General features: G+C 53.1%; 1 long non-coding RNA gene across 1 annotated transcript; it reads left to right on the top strand.

Moving 5' to 3' along the window:
• Nucleotides 1-8,339: 8,339 nt before the first annotated feature.
• Nucleotides 8,340-13,335, top strand: LOC110573919. The gene is made up of 3 exons (XR_002479934.1): nucleotides 8,340-8,356; nucleotides 11,530-11,710; nucleotides 13,215-13,335. It is a non-coding gene; the product is annotated as an uncharacterized LOC110573919 (long non-coding RNA).
• The last annotated feature ends 251 nt before the right edge of the window (nucleotides 13,336-13,586 follow it).

The following is a 13,586-nucleotide window of genomic DNA, read 5'->3' as shown; positions in this document are numbered from 1 at the left end:
TAGGTTAGTAGAAATGGACTTTTTGTTCTTACTGGTAGGTTATTAAAACCCTCAAGGAATGTGCAGAAGGCAAATTTAGTTTGAGGAGCCCAGTGGGCCAAAGAAAGGCTGAATAAATTGTGCAGCTGTTTGGATAGCTGGGGTGTTGGAGAGAGGGAGCCTTTGAGGAAGGGCTGCCCCGGGGCCACATCTCCTGCGAGGCTCCTGGGGGCCCCACCCTGAGAGGGTCTGCAGACCGAGTCTGCTTGCCCTCAGCCCCAGTCCCTTCCCCCAGGTGAGTGGCTCCTCGCCTACTCCCTGGAGGCCTGAGAAGCTCATTACTTCTTGCCTTTGGACTTGATCGCCACTGAAATTTCTCCCGGTTGAGGGGTGCAGGAGGACAGGGAGAGGTGACAGGGGGTGAAGGAGGAGGTGGGGGAATGCCACATCCAATAGGTTCTGACGCTCTCCGGAGCAGCGAGCCCTCAGTAGAGTGCAGCAGGCTCCCAGGGCAGGAAGGAGGCTTGTGGCACTGCAACCTGTCACTTGTAAAGAGCTCGCTTGAGCTGCTGACTCAGAGGTGCAGGGCTGATTACCTATAATTACAGCCCCATGTCTGTTGCATCTTGTCCACATACAGAGATGTCTTTGGCCCCAGAACCCTCCTGCCCCTTCTAAGGTGGGAGAGGCATTTCTAAAACACAAATGCTCATATCTTCCCACACTCAACTGCACAAAGGCAAGAATCAGCTTTCCAGAAGAGGTGTGCTCCCTCCTGGAGCCCAGGGGAGCTTTTCTAAACCCGACAGTGATCATGTCAGCCCTCCTCCAGATCTTTAGCAAGACCGAAAAGCCCTGCTGATCAGGCTCCTGCCCACCTCTCAGTCCCATTTCTAAAAGCCGTGATCTCCACGCCCAGTCATTCCATTAGTGCAACAAATAGTAGTGAATGCCTACTGTGTGCTAGGCATGCTCTTGGCATTGGGGATGTTCATGGGAACCAAAAGAAGTCCCTGCTCTCATGGCATTTATATTCTAGAGGGGGAGTCAGGCAAAATTTATAGCAAGTTGGCTGGCAATAAGTGTTAAGGAGAAAAACAAAACAGGGAGGGGACAAGGGGGTCCTAGTTCATAAGGATGATCAAGGAAAGTCTTACTTATTAATGTGTCATTGGAACAAAGGTCTAAAAGAAGAGAAAGGTTGAGCCACCTTGTGTGGCTCAGTCAGTTAAGTGACTGACTCTTGGTTTTGGCTCAGGTCTGATCTCAGGGTTATGAGATCGAGCCCCACGTTGGGCTCCACACTCAGCATGGAGTCTGCTTGGGTTTCTCTCTCCCTCTCCCTCTGCCCCTTACGCCCCCTGCCATGTGCACATGCTCGCTCTGTCTCTCTTTCAAATAAATAAATAAATCTTTAAAAAAAAATAAAAAGAGAAAGGGCAAGTCAGATATCTGGGGCAAGGACATGCCAGGTAGAGACCAGCACATGCAAAGGCCCTGAGGTGGGAACATGCTTTCCATCTCCAGAACAAGGAGGACAGTGTGGCTGTAACAGACAGAAGATGAGATCAAAGAAGAAGCATGGAGTTTGCACTTTGGTTCTTATTCGAAACCCTCGAGATGGAGGGTTTCGAGCTGAGTAATGGTATGACTCTGCCATATTTTAAATGGATCCTCTGCTTGCTTTGTTGACAATAAAATGAAGGAGGGCAGCAGCAGGATCAAGGAGAGCAGTTAGGAAGCTCTTATAGTGATCCAAGAAAGGGGTGAGGGAGGCTTGGACACAGTCCTAGTGGTGGAGGTGGTGAGTGGTGGCCAAAATCCAGACCCACTTGGCAGAGCTGTCAGGACTGAGTAAGACAGAAACTAAGGAGTCAGAGATGACTCCAAGTTTGGGGCCCTAACAACTGGAAAGATGAATTGACCACTTACAGAGATGCCAGGACTGCAGAAGAAGCAGGTTTTGGGGGTAAGAGCAGGACTTTGGTGTTGGACATGTTAAATTTGAGATCAGTATTAAACATCCCAGAGAAAGTGTCAAATAGGCATTTGGATATTCAAGTCTGGAATTCAGGGGAATGATCTAGGAGTCATCAGCTGTAGGAGGTATTTAAAGCCATGAGCATAGTTGACATTGTCCTTATTTAAATTCATGACTACCCACCTCACCACAGAGAAGTCGAAGGAGAGAGCCCTGGGGCACTTCAATAATTTGGGGTCAGGAAGAAGAAAAAGAGCCAGCAAAGGACCCAGAAGGAGAAGCCAGTGAGGCAGGAGGAAAAGCAGGAGAGGGTGGTATCCTGGATGCCAGGTGAGGAGAGTGTTTCAAGAACAAGTGACCAACTGGGTTAAAAAGTCCTGAGGGGCCAAGAGAGATGGGAACTGAGAATCAATTACTTGGCAAGTAATTGGTCACCTTGAGAAGGTGTGTTTTGTGGAGAAGTGAGAGAAAAGGGCTGATGGAAGTGGGGTCAAGAGAGAGTGGAGGATAGGAATTGAAGACAGTGAGTACAGGTACCTCTTTTGAAGAGTTTTGCTGAAGAGAAATAGGGGCAGGAGCTGATAGGGGACATGGGACTAGGAGAGGACTATTTCTGAAAGACAGGAGGAATACTATTATATCTGTAGGCTAATGGGAGTGACCTGATAGAGGGTGAAAATGTGATGATGAAGGAGAGAGACGCTATTGGACTAAGGCCCTTGGGTAGACAAAAGAGGATGGACTCTAGTTTCTAAGTAGAGGGTTTGGCTTCAGATAGGAGCATGAACAGTTCATCCACAGTAACAGGAGGAAAAGTGCAATATCCGGATCCACACTTGAGTTGGCAGATGTGGTGGGAGCCTATGAAAGTTCTCTTGCAAGCCCTCTTGGAGAGTGGGAGGGCAAATGAACAAGGGAAATGAAGTAGGACTGCTGGGGAGCCCTAAGTGTCCACTGGACCTTAGTTGGCTGTGAATTTAGAGTAAGGTCAGTTAGCATGGTTGATGTTTTCTAGGCATGTTTAGCTGTTGTGGTAGAGGTGTTAAATAGGTGGAGAGCTATATTTAACCAAAGTTGGTGTTTTTCTAGAAGAGTACAGTGAAGGAAGAGGGGGAGGGGAGTTGAGGGCATGCAAAAGAGTGGCTAAAATGACTGACCAGATCATCTAAACTGGGTGAGAGGGGCACTGGGGAGGTGGAGGGGAAGGGAAGGGTAGGTAAGTTTCAGGAGATGCAAGAATTGTTGGAGTTTGGGTACCAGAGGGAGTGAACTGGGAAGATAGGAGGTGTGAAAATATGGAGTTAGTGGTAATAAGAGCTCTGGGGCATGACCATGAGGGTGAGCACCAGAAGTGAGGAGGAAGACAAGATGACCAGTAGTGAGGAGGCAAAGAAGAGGCCAGGTGTGCCAGATTGCCTGTTGACTTCAGTCTCCCTTCCCCTCCGCGCTCTCCCCAGTACTGCTGGGGCTAGGAGCGAGAAACTGCATTTCCCAGAATCCCCTGCCAATGGCTTCTGAGTTTGGAGGCACTTATGAGAGAGTTGGAAGTAGAAGAGAAGCAGAAATATTATTGTTTCTCCAGCAGGGCAGTGGTGGACAAGTACATGAGCTGTGGGTTCATTGATAGAAGATTTGCAGAGGTCTGTGGGTGCCTTCTGTTACATCACCTGCCTTCCTAATGGAGTTAGGTCACTGTGGAAAGGCCCTGTGTTTCTTGTAACTTCCTGACTCTCTGAAAGCTGGTATCAAATTTGAATTCCATGGCAGCTTCCCCGACTTGTCTTTCAGCCCTTACTTTTTTTTTTTTTTTTAAACATTTAACTCCCTGTATTGAATACTTTTGTGCTTGAAATACCTGGAGGGGTTTCCGGTTGCTTTCTTTCTTTGTTGTTTTTTAATATACCAGATTCCTCCTACCAGAAGGTTTTTGTCTCTGCTGCCTTCCCCCAACCCCCCATTCGAAATGCTCTGCTCCAATGCCCCTTTCTTTACCTACCTATCCTTCAGCTCAGAGCTCAGTTGATCCTTCCTAGTCGACCTTGTTCTAATTATTTATTGCTGCGTAATGAACTACCACAAAATGTATAAACAGCAACCATTTTACTATGGTCAGGAATCTGGACAGGGCACAGCAGGAATGGCTTCTCTGTGGTCCACATGTCTGGGGCCTCAGTGTGGGAGGTGTGTGAACAGCTGGGGTGACTTGGATGACTGAAGACTGGAATCATCTGGAGACATCTTAATTCACATGTTCGGTGCCTGGACTGGGATGGCTCACAGGCTGGGCTCAGCTGGGACTGCCAACTAGAAGTCCAATGGCCCTGGGCCCACATGAGGCCTCTCCACGTGGCTTGGACTTCCATACACCATGGTGGGCCCAGGGCCATTGGACTTCTTACATGGTAGCTCAGGGTTCTGGAAGTAAGAATTCCAGTGAACAGAGCAGAAGGACTTTTATGTTCTCGCCTCTGAAGTCACATATTGGCACTTCCATAGGACTCTGCTGGCTGAAGCAAGCACGAGCCACCCAGACTCAAGGGGAGGGACATAGACTCTTCTTCTCCATGGGAGGAGTGTCAAAAACTGTCTCTTTCAGTATTTGGCTCTTTGTTTGTATATATTCACTATGATGAGAACATAAGTCAGGGCCTGCACACTCCAATGAACGGCTCCCACAGCCACTGACCAGGTGTAAGACACATTAAGAGCTAGTGAACCAGAGAATGTCTGTGCTCTTGGAAGTAACCAGCCACCTCTCGGCACTGGTTCATTATTGTCCCTAGGGAAGGCATGCCCAGTGCTGCTAGAGCTTCCAATTTTTCAAGAGGATCTAGAACTCAGCGTGTTTCTGTAAAACTTTCCAATTTTAACAAGGCTGTGCAGGCCAAATGCCTGGAACCTAGTAGGCTCAATAAATAATTGTGGAAGAAATAGAAAAGTATCCCTGAAGTCCTCTCACACACCCGCCCCCATGCCCACTGCCATTCCTATCCTGGGTTTCTGCTGACAAAGAGAAAAAAGAAAATATATCATAATGTGAGGAGTGTGGGTGGTGCTGTAAGAGATGATGGGGCAAGACAAGGAAACTAGGCTCCTACGTGGGCCTGGTGCTTGGTATGATCCACAGAGCAGCTCAAGCGGCACTCTGCTGTGCTTCTCCTCTGCTTTGTCTTCTAGATGCTTAAAATGATCTGACATACATAAGTGACTGTCTGGCTCCTTTCACACAACAGGTTCAATCTCTTTTGTTACGTTCACTCTGTGTCCAGGGCCTGGAGAAGCTCCTGCCACAGAAAGTGCTTAGTGGATTCTTAGTGAAGGGATGTCAAGTGGACGTTAGGGATAAGGCCCAGGGAGCTAAACACCGGGGGATAAGTCCCCAGGTAAGTGAGGAAGCTGGCATTAAAATATACACGTACACACACGCACACACAGTTTGGTACAAATATGACTCCCGTTGATGCTTTAATATGGAAGATGTTCCTTATACTCTAGAGCCATGCTATTTTTTTAAATGTATGTTTTTTAAGATTTTATTTATTTATTCATGAGAGACAGAGAGAGAGGCAGAGGCAGAGGGAGCAGCAGGGTCCCTGCAGAGCAGGGAGCCCGATGCGGGACTCGATCCCAGGACCCTGGGATCATGACCTGAGCCGAAGGCAGAAGCTTAACCGACTGAGCCACCCAGGCACCCTAGAGCCATGCTTTTGAAAATGCTTGTGCAATTTAAAAATGCATTTGTTAAAATCAGATTCCCTATAGGGTATTACAGGAAAGCAGGGGATTAAGAGATTTCAGTAATCCTTGGGAAACATTACAAGCTTCATGATTCTCGTCTATTTCAGGCAAAACTGTGACTATTTAAATATGTGATATAAATGCAGAGCCTGGGGATGGAGAGAGTGAGGAGAAGAGTTTTGGAAACCAAGCAGGGGTACGGAAGGGTGCCTTGGCCTCCCTAAATTTGCCTGGAGGTTCATAGCAGCAGAGACTATTCTGTTTCCCCTTTTTTTTTTTTGGTTTGTTTTAAAGACATTTGGAAATTTTGATCTTTTTCCAGGCGGAGCCCATGTAGCTCAGCCAGCCGGGAAGCCAGAAGTTCTGTAGTGGCACGAAGATATGGGGTGTGGTGCCAGTGAGCATGGATAGAGCGCAAAGTCACCTCCTCCGGAGCCGATGGCCTCAATCCGCAGCTGCTCCCCGGTGGCCAGCCATCCTCCCCCACTGCCCACTGATACCAGCAACACTGGCAATGCAGAGGTGGCAGCCTATTGGGACATCTGGCAACAGCATGTTCACAAAAGATCTGGAGAGAGAAAGCCAGCCCTACACGGAGAACCGAATATCCTTCCAGTCTTTTTTCTATGGAACTGGGCTTTGAACCGGACTTGCCTGACCCCAAACCCTTTCACTCTCCATGAGTTTTACAGATGAGCCTCAAGTCTTTTTACACCACCAGTGGATATTGCTCCCTAATAAATGTTACTCATTTCGCAGACGGCAGGAAGTGAGGACAGTCTCTGGGGGGTCCCCCCACCACCCGACCCCAAGTCACACACACCGTGTCATCTATCCGCTCACCATCCAAGGCAGAATTCCAGCAGCAGCTCTGGGCCGCACCTCCTCAGCTTGATGTTGTCCAGGAAGAGGGGTGCTCTCCCCAACCCCACCCCCCCGGGGGGCCGCAGAGCTGCCTGCCCCTTTAACAGCGCGTGGTGCAGGGTGGCCACTGAAGAAGTGGGTGTTCGTGGAGGAGTAGCCATGTTTTAGCACCCACTGGGCGCCAGGTGCAGGGCCGGCTTCTCTGCCAACATATTCTCTTTTAACCCTTACAGCAGCCCGAAAACGCAGGAGCAGGTCCCACCTTACAGATGAGGAAATTGAGGTTTTAGGAGCACAGTAGACTTGTCCGCACTCAAAGCTACTTAGCAGAGGAGCTAGGATTTGAATGGAATTAGTCTGCCTCCATAGCAGTTCCTGTGGTATAAACCATTGAGGGCGGAGGCAGCCATGTGGTGGCGGTGCGGGGAGATTTAAGGTGCCTGTCCCCAGTACTGAGGGCATCCAGATCAGAGCAAGCAGCCATGTGCGGGGGTGGACCTGGGAAGGCAGCTTCCCCTGGCAGGGAGGGGTTTGCCAAAGCTGTGAGGAGGAGGAGTGAATGAAGGGAAACAGGTCAGGGCTGTAGGGACAGGCAGGGTGACAGGGGCAGGCTGGATGACTTGCTCCTCTGGGCCCCTGGGGTTTGGAACAGGAGGGTGATGAGGACGGGGCCACGTGCAGAGGTCACGGCTGGGCTCAGCCAGACCGAGCAGTCGTTGCTGTGGTTGTTTTTAGCGGGACCCACCAGACTTGCCCTAGCAGGTTCCTGGCTTCCTCCGGCCTTCCCTGTCTCGTTCCTAAGTCACTGGTCTAAGAAAATAGAACGTCCACCTGGCCAGCTTCCCAGCTGGAGCCTCAAATAATTCTAGCACACAGACAAGTGAGAGAGGAGAAAGGAATAATCTGTTCATTAAGTCATCAAATATTTATTGAGCCCCTCCTAGATGCTGCGTGCCACCATCGAGACTTGAGATCCGGCCGCAAGCCAGAAAGACAGACACCTCTGTCCTTATGGAGCTTCTGGGGGTGGGGGTGGGGACCGGGGAGACAGTACATAATCACCATAAGAAATAAGTAAATTAGATCTTAAAGACGGTGAGATAAAGACAAAGCGAAGCATAAAACGGGGGAGCAGTATTGTGTGCGGCCGGGTCTTGGGTTGATTCTGGCTGTAACCTTAACATGGTGGTCAGAAGTGAAAGTGTGACCCATGTAGTTCCAGGGGAAGAGTATTCCAGGCTGAGGAAACGGCCAGGTCAAAGCGCTGAGGCAGGACAGCCCTGTGTGTCTGACCGAGCGGGAGCTAGAGGGGAGGGGGCGGTGGAGGGAGCAGAAAGAGATGAGGATTGGCAGATCCGGGCAGAGAATGGAGGCTAGCTCTGAGCCGAGACTGGATGTGATCTGACGTCTAGGTGTAAAGGCCCCTCCCACGGCAGGGCAGGAAGAAGGTAGAAACAGAGACCAGCTAGAGCCCTGGGGGATCCCAAGGCAGAGGTAAGGGCGACTTGGAGCAGGGGGGATGCAGGGGAGGTGGGGGAGGAGGTTGATTCTGGATGTAGTGGAGGGAAGAGCCAGAGGGCTGGGGAAGATTGGATTTGGGGAAGGAGAGAAAAAGAAGAAGCAAAGAAGGCCTCGGGGGTATTTGACCGGAGCCATGGGAGCTTCCGGGGGCTGACCTGGGGAAGGACAAGGAGGGGCAGGTTCTGGAGAGGGCCGGGAAGAGCTGGGGTACAGCCTCAGACCTGCTAATCTTTGAGATGGCTGTCACTCCGGCTGGACGCCTCAGGCAGGCAGGTAGGCATGTGAATCAGAGGCAAGAGAAAGGTCTGGACTAGAACTGTGTTTGAGGTGTCGTCCTTTAGACGGTGGCCGTGAGCCTGAATGAGGTCGTGAAGAGTGTGAGTGCGGACCGAGGAAAGGACGGGGAGCTGGGCCTTGGGGACTGTGGTGTTGAGAAGCCCAGGAGAAGAGAAGGAGCGAGCTGGAAGGGAGGAGGAGAGCCTGGAAGGCTGGTGTCCTCGGGGCCAAGTGAAGGGCGAGCTTCCAGGAGGAGGGGAGGACCAGCGGCGGGGGGGGCCGGCGAGCTGCCATTCCCCTCCCCTATGCTAGAGCTACAATAGCCACTCCTGGGGGTTCAACGAGGATGAAGTGAAATAATGGACTGAAGGAAAGGGTGTTTGGAAGCTCTCACCGAACGGGAGTTGCTTCCTGGAGGAGAATTCACACACATAATAATGATAAGAAAAAGAAAATTATAATGACCATAATGATGATGTTGCTTATTTAGGGCTCAGGAAAGAAAGGTCTAAGGAACAACCTTGTCATAGTAGTAGGCGGTGGGGGGGGGTACCCCGTGGAATAGCGGGCGGCCAGCAGCACCTGCGGGGCCCAGGCTGGAATGGAGAGGCCCAAGGGGCCAAGGAAGGGCTTCCCACTGTCCGAGACTTCACAGACGCTGGTCCCTGGGCTGGGTCCACAAGGATGGGGAGATTTAGGTGGGTGGACGGGAAAAGACCACGTGAAGGGAAGGGCTTCTCGGAAGTACAGAGCAGGGACTAATGGGGACCTGTTTGGTTAGAAGAGCTTGGATTGGGGTGTGTGTGTGTGTGTGTGTGTCTGTGTTAGAAGAGCTTGGATTGGGGTGTGTGTGTGTGTGTCTGTGTGTGTGTGTGTCTTTCTCTGTGTGTGTCTGTCTGTATGTGTGTCTGTGTGTGTCTGTGTGTTGGGGGAACAGGGACAGTGGGGAAGTTATTGGCAAAAAGGCAGGGCGGCGTCAGATTACACACACAGTGGCCATACTCTGTAAACCAACCACCAGGCCGCCAAAGCCTAGGTTAGCGCCCAGCCCTGCGTCCCAGTACGCCCCGAACCTTCCCCCAACAGCCTCCATCCTTCCGAGCTGCAGTAGCCTGATCAGTCCTCTGTCTGCCCCTGGACTGCAGGCTCCCCGGAGGCGGGATGAAGTGCCCATGCAGGCTGAGGGAGAGGGCCCCCTCAGGCCACCTTGCCAGTGAGACCCCTGCGCAGCGCCGCACCCAGCCCTCTCGGGCACGGGGTAACTGGGAACAGGATCTGTGACCCCAGTTCTGACTGGTCTCAGGCCGGCCTCCGTGTCTTTGGCGCCTGTCGTTGGTTCTTGCAGACGCCCGGCAGGAGGGGTGAAGCCAGGTGCCTGGCAGCCCCACTGCCCTGCCAGCTCCGGGGCAGGTCCCAGCACGGGAAGGCCAGGGAGTCCCTGCACAGAGCCGCTCCTGGCAAGACAGCGCCCCACGGGGCAGGTTCTTCATCCTCTTCACCTCCGGGCGGTGGAACCCTTCCAGCTCCTGCCGGCTCTGGCCTCCCTCGGGCTCAGATAAGGAGCTATTTTTGCCCTCCCCCCTCCCCCATGGGCCCCTCCTGTCCCGTCCGCTGGGCCTGAGCGGGACTCTCAGAAGGGGATTCCTGAAAGGCCCCGCACTTCACGGGACAGGGAGGGGCCACCAGCTGTCCGGCAAGGAGAGGATGGGACAGAAGCGAGTGACTCAGAGGAGCCAGCAAGAGGGAGAGAGAGAAACAGGAAGGAGCAGGTGCAGGGAGCTGTGGGAGTGGGGGTGGGGGAGCAAAATGGGACCTGCAGGTTGGTCAGAGCTGGACTGGGCAGAGATGAGGAGGAAACGCAGGAGGGCCGAGGGAGGCAGAGGGCAGGCCCCCAGCAGCACCCAGGCTGAGCCCGAGACTGAGAAATCACTGCATGAGTGGGCAGCTCAGGCTGGGACTCACAGGCCGCCCAGATTTCCGGAGCAGACGGAGCCCTCAGCCCTGCCCCTGAGCCGGAGGTCCTCTGCTGCCCTCCCTTGGGGCCCCACAGGCTCACAGATCCAGCAAAGCATCCAGAGATGACAGGGGTCACGCGGAGCCTTTCTGTCCCTCCCCAGCAGGGGTGGGGGCGGGGCCTCCCTAGCTCTGGATCTTTGGGGGTGTTGATGGGGTGCAACAAGCAAGAAGTTCTGGGCCGAGAGAGAGGGAGAACAGAAGGGATGCAGAGGTCTAGAAGAAGGGGAGGTAGAGGGATTCTGAAAAACGGCTAATTTTGAAAAAGAGTGAAAATAGAGATTTTTTTAAACTTCAATGTCTGCTACTCGCTGGGGTTCCTAAGTAATACACGTTTACTGCAATATGTGTTTTGTGGGTTAGTCACATCGTAGCTGACCTGTGAGCTGCTGACTGTGGAGGCAATGAGGAGGGGTGAGGGTGTGAGCGTGTGAGAGGGTGCAGGATGGTGTGTATGTGATTGTGAGTGTGTGATTGCGTGTGAGGTGCATGTGTGTGATTGTGTGATTGCGTGTGAACGTGTGATTGTGGGGGGGCTGAGGGTGTGCGTGTGTGTGCACGTGACCCCTCAGTCTGGCCGTCATGGGGTCCCGTGCCCGGCTGACGGGCTGCCCTGCGCAAGTTTTGCTCCAGTCCCTGCAGCTGCTATGAGAAAGACTCACCCCGGGAAGGAGATGGGTAACCAAACTCCCCCACATTAGGGGGACAAGTGGCCTGCCGCCCATCAGGGGAGTGGACAGCCCAGCCTGACACTCTCTGAGCACTAGGAAGAGGGCTCTAAATAAAACGGGCAGATGTTCCCTCGAAGACTCTGACCCTCCAACCAAGCGTAAGACCAAGGGGAGACGTCGCAGTCCAGAGCCCCTGACGCCCCAGCTCCAACCAGTTGGCAGCAGTGGCTGGTGGCATCCAGTGGGGTGCTCAAGGGAGGCAGAAGCCCTGGTGGGGGCATCCGGGGGTGGGGGCAGGCGATGGGGGGGGCGTGAAGAGTTGGCAGAGGTCTGAGGCCTTGTAAAAAGGAAACACAAGAAAACTAGAAGCCAGTGACATTGTACTGTGGTCCGAGCGCACAGAGCATGCAGAGACAGGGCGGGGGGTTGGGGGGAAGCAGGTACACACAGTAGGAACAATTAAACACAATCCACTGTTTTTACTAGACTAACATCTCCTGAGACCCTGGGACCCCTACCATGAACTAAACAGCGGCCTGCCCGGTCCTTAGGAATTCACCACCCGAGGAGTAAGATGAGCATCAAATGCCGTCATGGATCATTCTCAGGCAGTATCTGATAATGACGATAATGAGGACCCGCAGTCCCGCACGTCCCAGGCTCTGTCGTAAGCATTCTACCCATACTCAGTGCTGGGGCTGAGGTCCGGATGAGGCACGGGAGGCATCCAGAGACGAGCCCTTGCCGCAGCCCGGGGCCCAAGGGCAGAAGTTCATCGTCCTCACTCTTCACCTCCATCCTGAGGAGAAGCTCCTCCTGAGGAGATAGCAGTATTTTCCGCAGGGTTCTCGCACAGGTCACGGAGGGCATCTGAACTCCCAGCAGCAGTCACTCCCACCGCCACCTGGACCAGCTGCTGTCCCTCGTTTGGGGCTGGCTGGATCAGACTTGTCTAGACCAGAACACCCATTACCCGATCTCTCCAACCCATCTCTTCCACGGACTCCCTTGGGGCCTCCTGGGGAAAGCAAACCTTGGGAGGACAGGGGAGGTCACAGGATAGAGGCCGAGTGAGGCTGAGGGTAGGGATGGAGGGGCTGGGGGGTGGTGTCCAGGGCTGGGAGGCTGGAGGCTCCCCAGGCGGGGAGAGAGGCTGAGCCAGCCAGCCCCCTCTTGCCGCACTCAGAGCAGTCCTTTTGGGGAATGCAGGGCCGGCAACTCAGAGGTGGGTGGGGACAGCAGAGATAAGTGGGAGGCCCCGGTATTTACAGGGCTCAGTGTAGGAGAACAAATGTATTCCCAGACGGTGGCCCGCCCACCTTTTCTTCCCATTTCTGGTTCTATCCTGTATCCTGGTGGGGGAGGGGACACCAGTGTCTCCAGTGCCTGTGTAGACACCCCCTCCCGCACGTGGACACATCACCAAACCGCAATCCCTAGCCGCTCCTCGGGCCCAGGAAAGGGTTGTAATGTTTGGGACGTTCTTATACTAAAACATTATTCTTTCTGTATCTGAAATTCGAATGTAACTAGGCTCCCTGTATTTTATCGAGCAGTCCTAACCAGGGGCGCCCCGCCATAAGGCCGGCCCTCAGTAGGCCCACGGTAGAAACCCTCACAGGCCCTGTAAGCTGGTTTAGGGCCCACCTGGGCAGGGACTTTCAGGGTCCCAGTACTAGAGTGTGGTTGGGGGATGTAGGCTCTGGGTGGGCACATCTTGGCCCTGTAGACTTTTCTGGCCATTGAAGAGTCAGATCTGGATCTCCTAAACCTCAGGAGCTAGAACAGGGGCCCCTTTGCCTACTCACTGGCTGTATGGGATGAGCCTCAGCCCCCCTTCAAGTGAGAGCTCACCTCAAGCAAGAGGTGCCCCAGGACCTTTATTGGCCTCCTTGGAGCCTTTACCTCTTAGTTTCTCCAATGTCTCTGGGAGGCAGTGACCTCCGACGCTGGGAGACGTGATAGAGCGGCTGAAAGCCAGGCCTGCCCGATAAAATGCAGGATGCCCAGTTACCTTTGAATTGCACATGAGCAACATAATCAGTTTTTACTATAAATATGTCCCATGCAATATTTGGGGGAGATTTATACTGAAAAGTGATTTCTTGATTATCTGAAATTCAAATTAATCCAGTGTTCCGGCTTTGATTTTGTTTTTGTTTGCACATCAGGCAACCCGTGACTGACAGCTGGAACATGGGAGTCCCACAGTGAGGTTCTGGCCCTGGCCTCTCCACTTGTCGCCGCTGCGTGAGGCTCACTTTCCTCGTCTGCACCCCCACCCCACCCCCCCCCGCCGGGGTGGCGGAAGGATGATATGATAAAATGCTTGGCTGGGCTAAGTGACAACTGTTATTGTTGTCCCTGGCTGAGGTCCCACAGCCAGAGGCCCCGGGGCTGGGATTCACCCTCCAGACTCCAGGCTCCGGCCCTCCGTCTCCTCCAGAACACTTGCAGCCCATTGCACACTCCTTGGACCCAAGACCACCCAGCCTGCAAGCGTCCCGGGCAAGGGTGCCAAGGCCATAGAAAGGTTTGAGAAG

This window comes from Neomonachus schauinslandi, chromosome 6, assembly GCF_002201575.2.
Source record: "Neomonachus schauinslandi chromosome 6, ASM220157v2, whole genome shotgun sequence".
Taxonomy (NCBI): Eukaryota; Metazoa; Chordata; class Mammalia; order Carnivora; family Phocidae; genus Neomonachus; species Neomonachus schauinslandi.
Note: the sequence above shows the minus strand (reverse complement) of the source record. Positions and strands in the feature narration are given on the sequence as shown.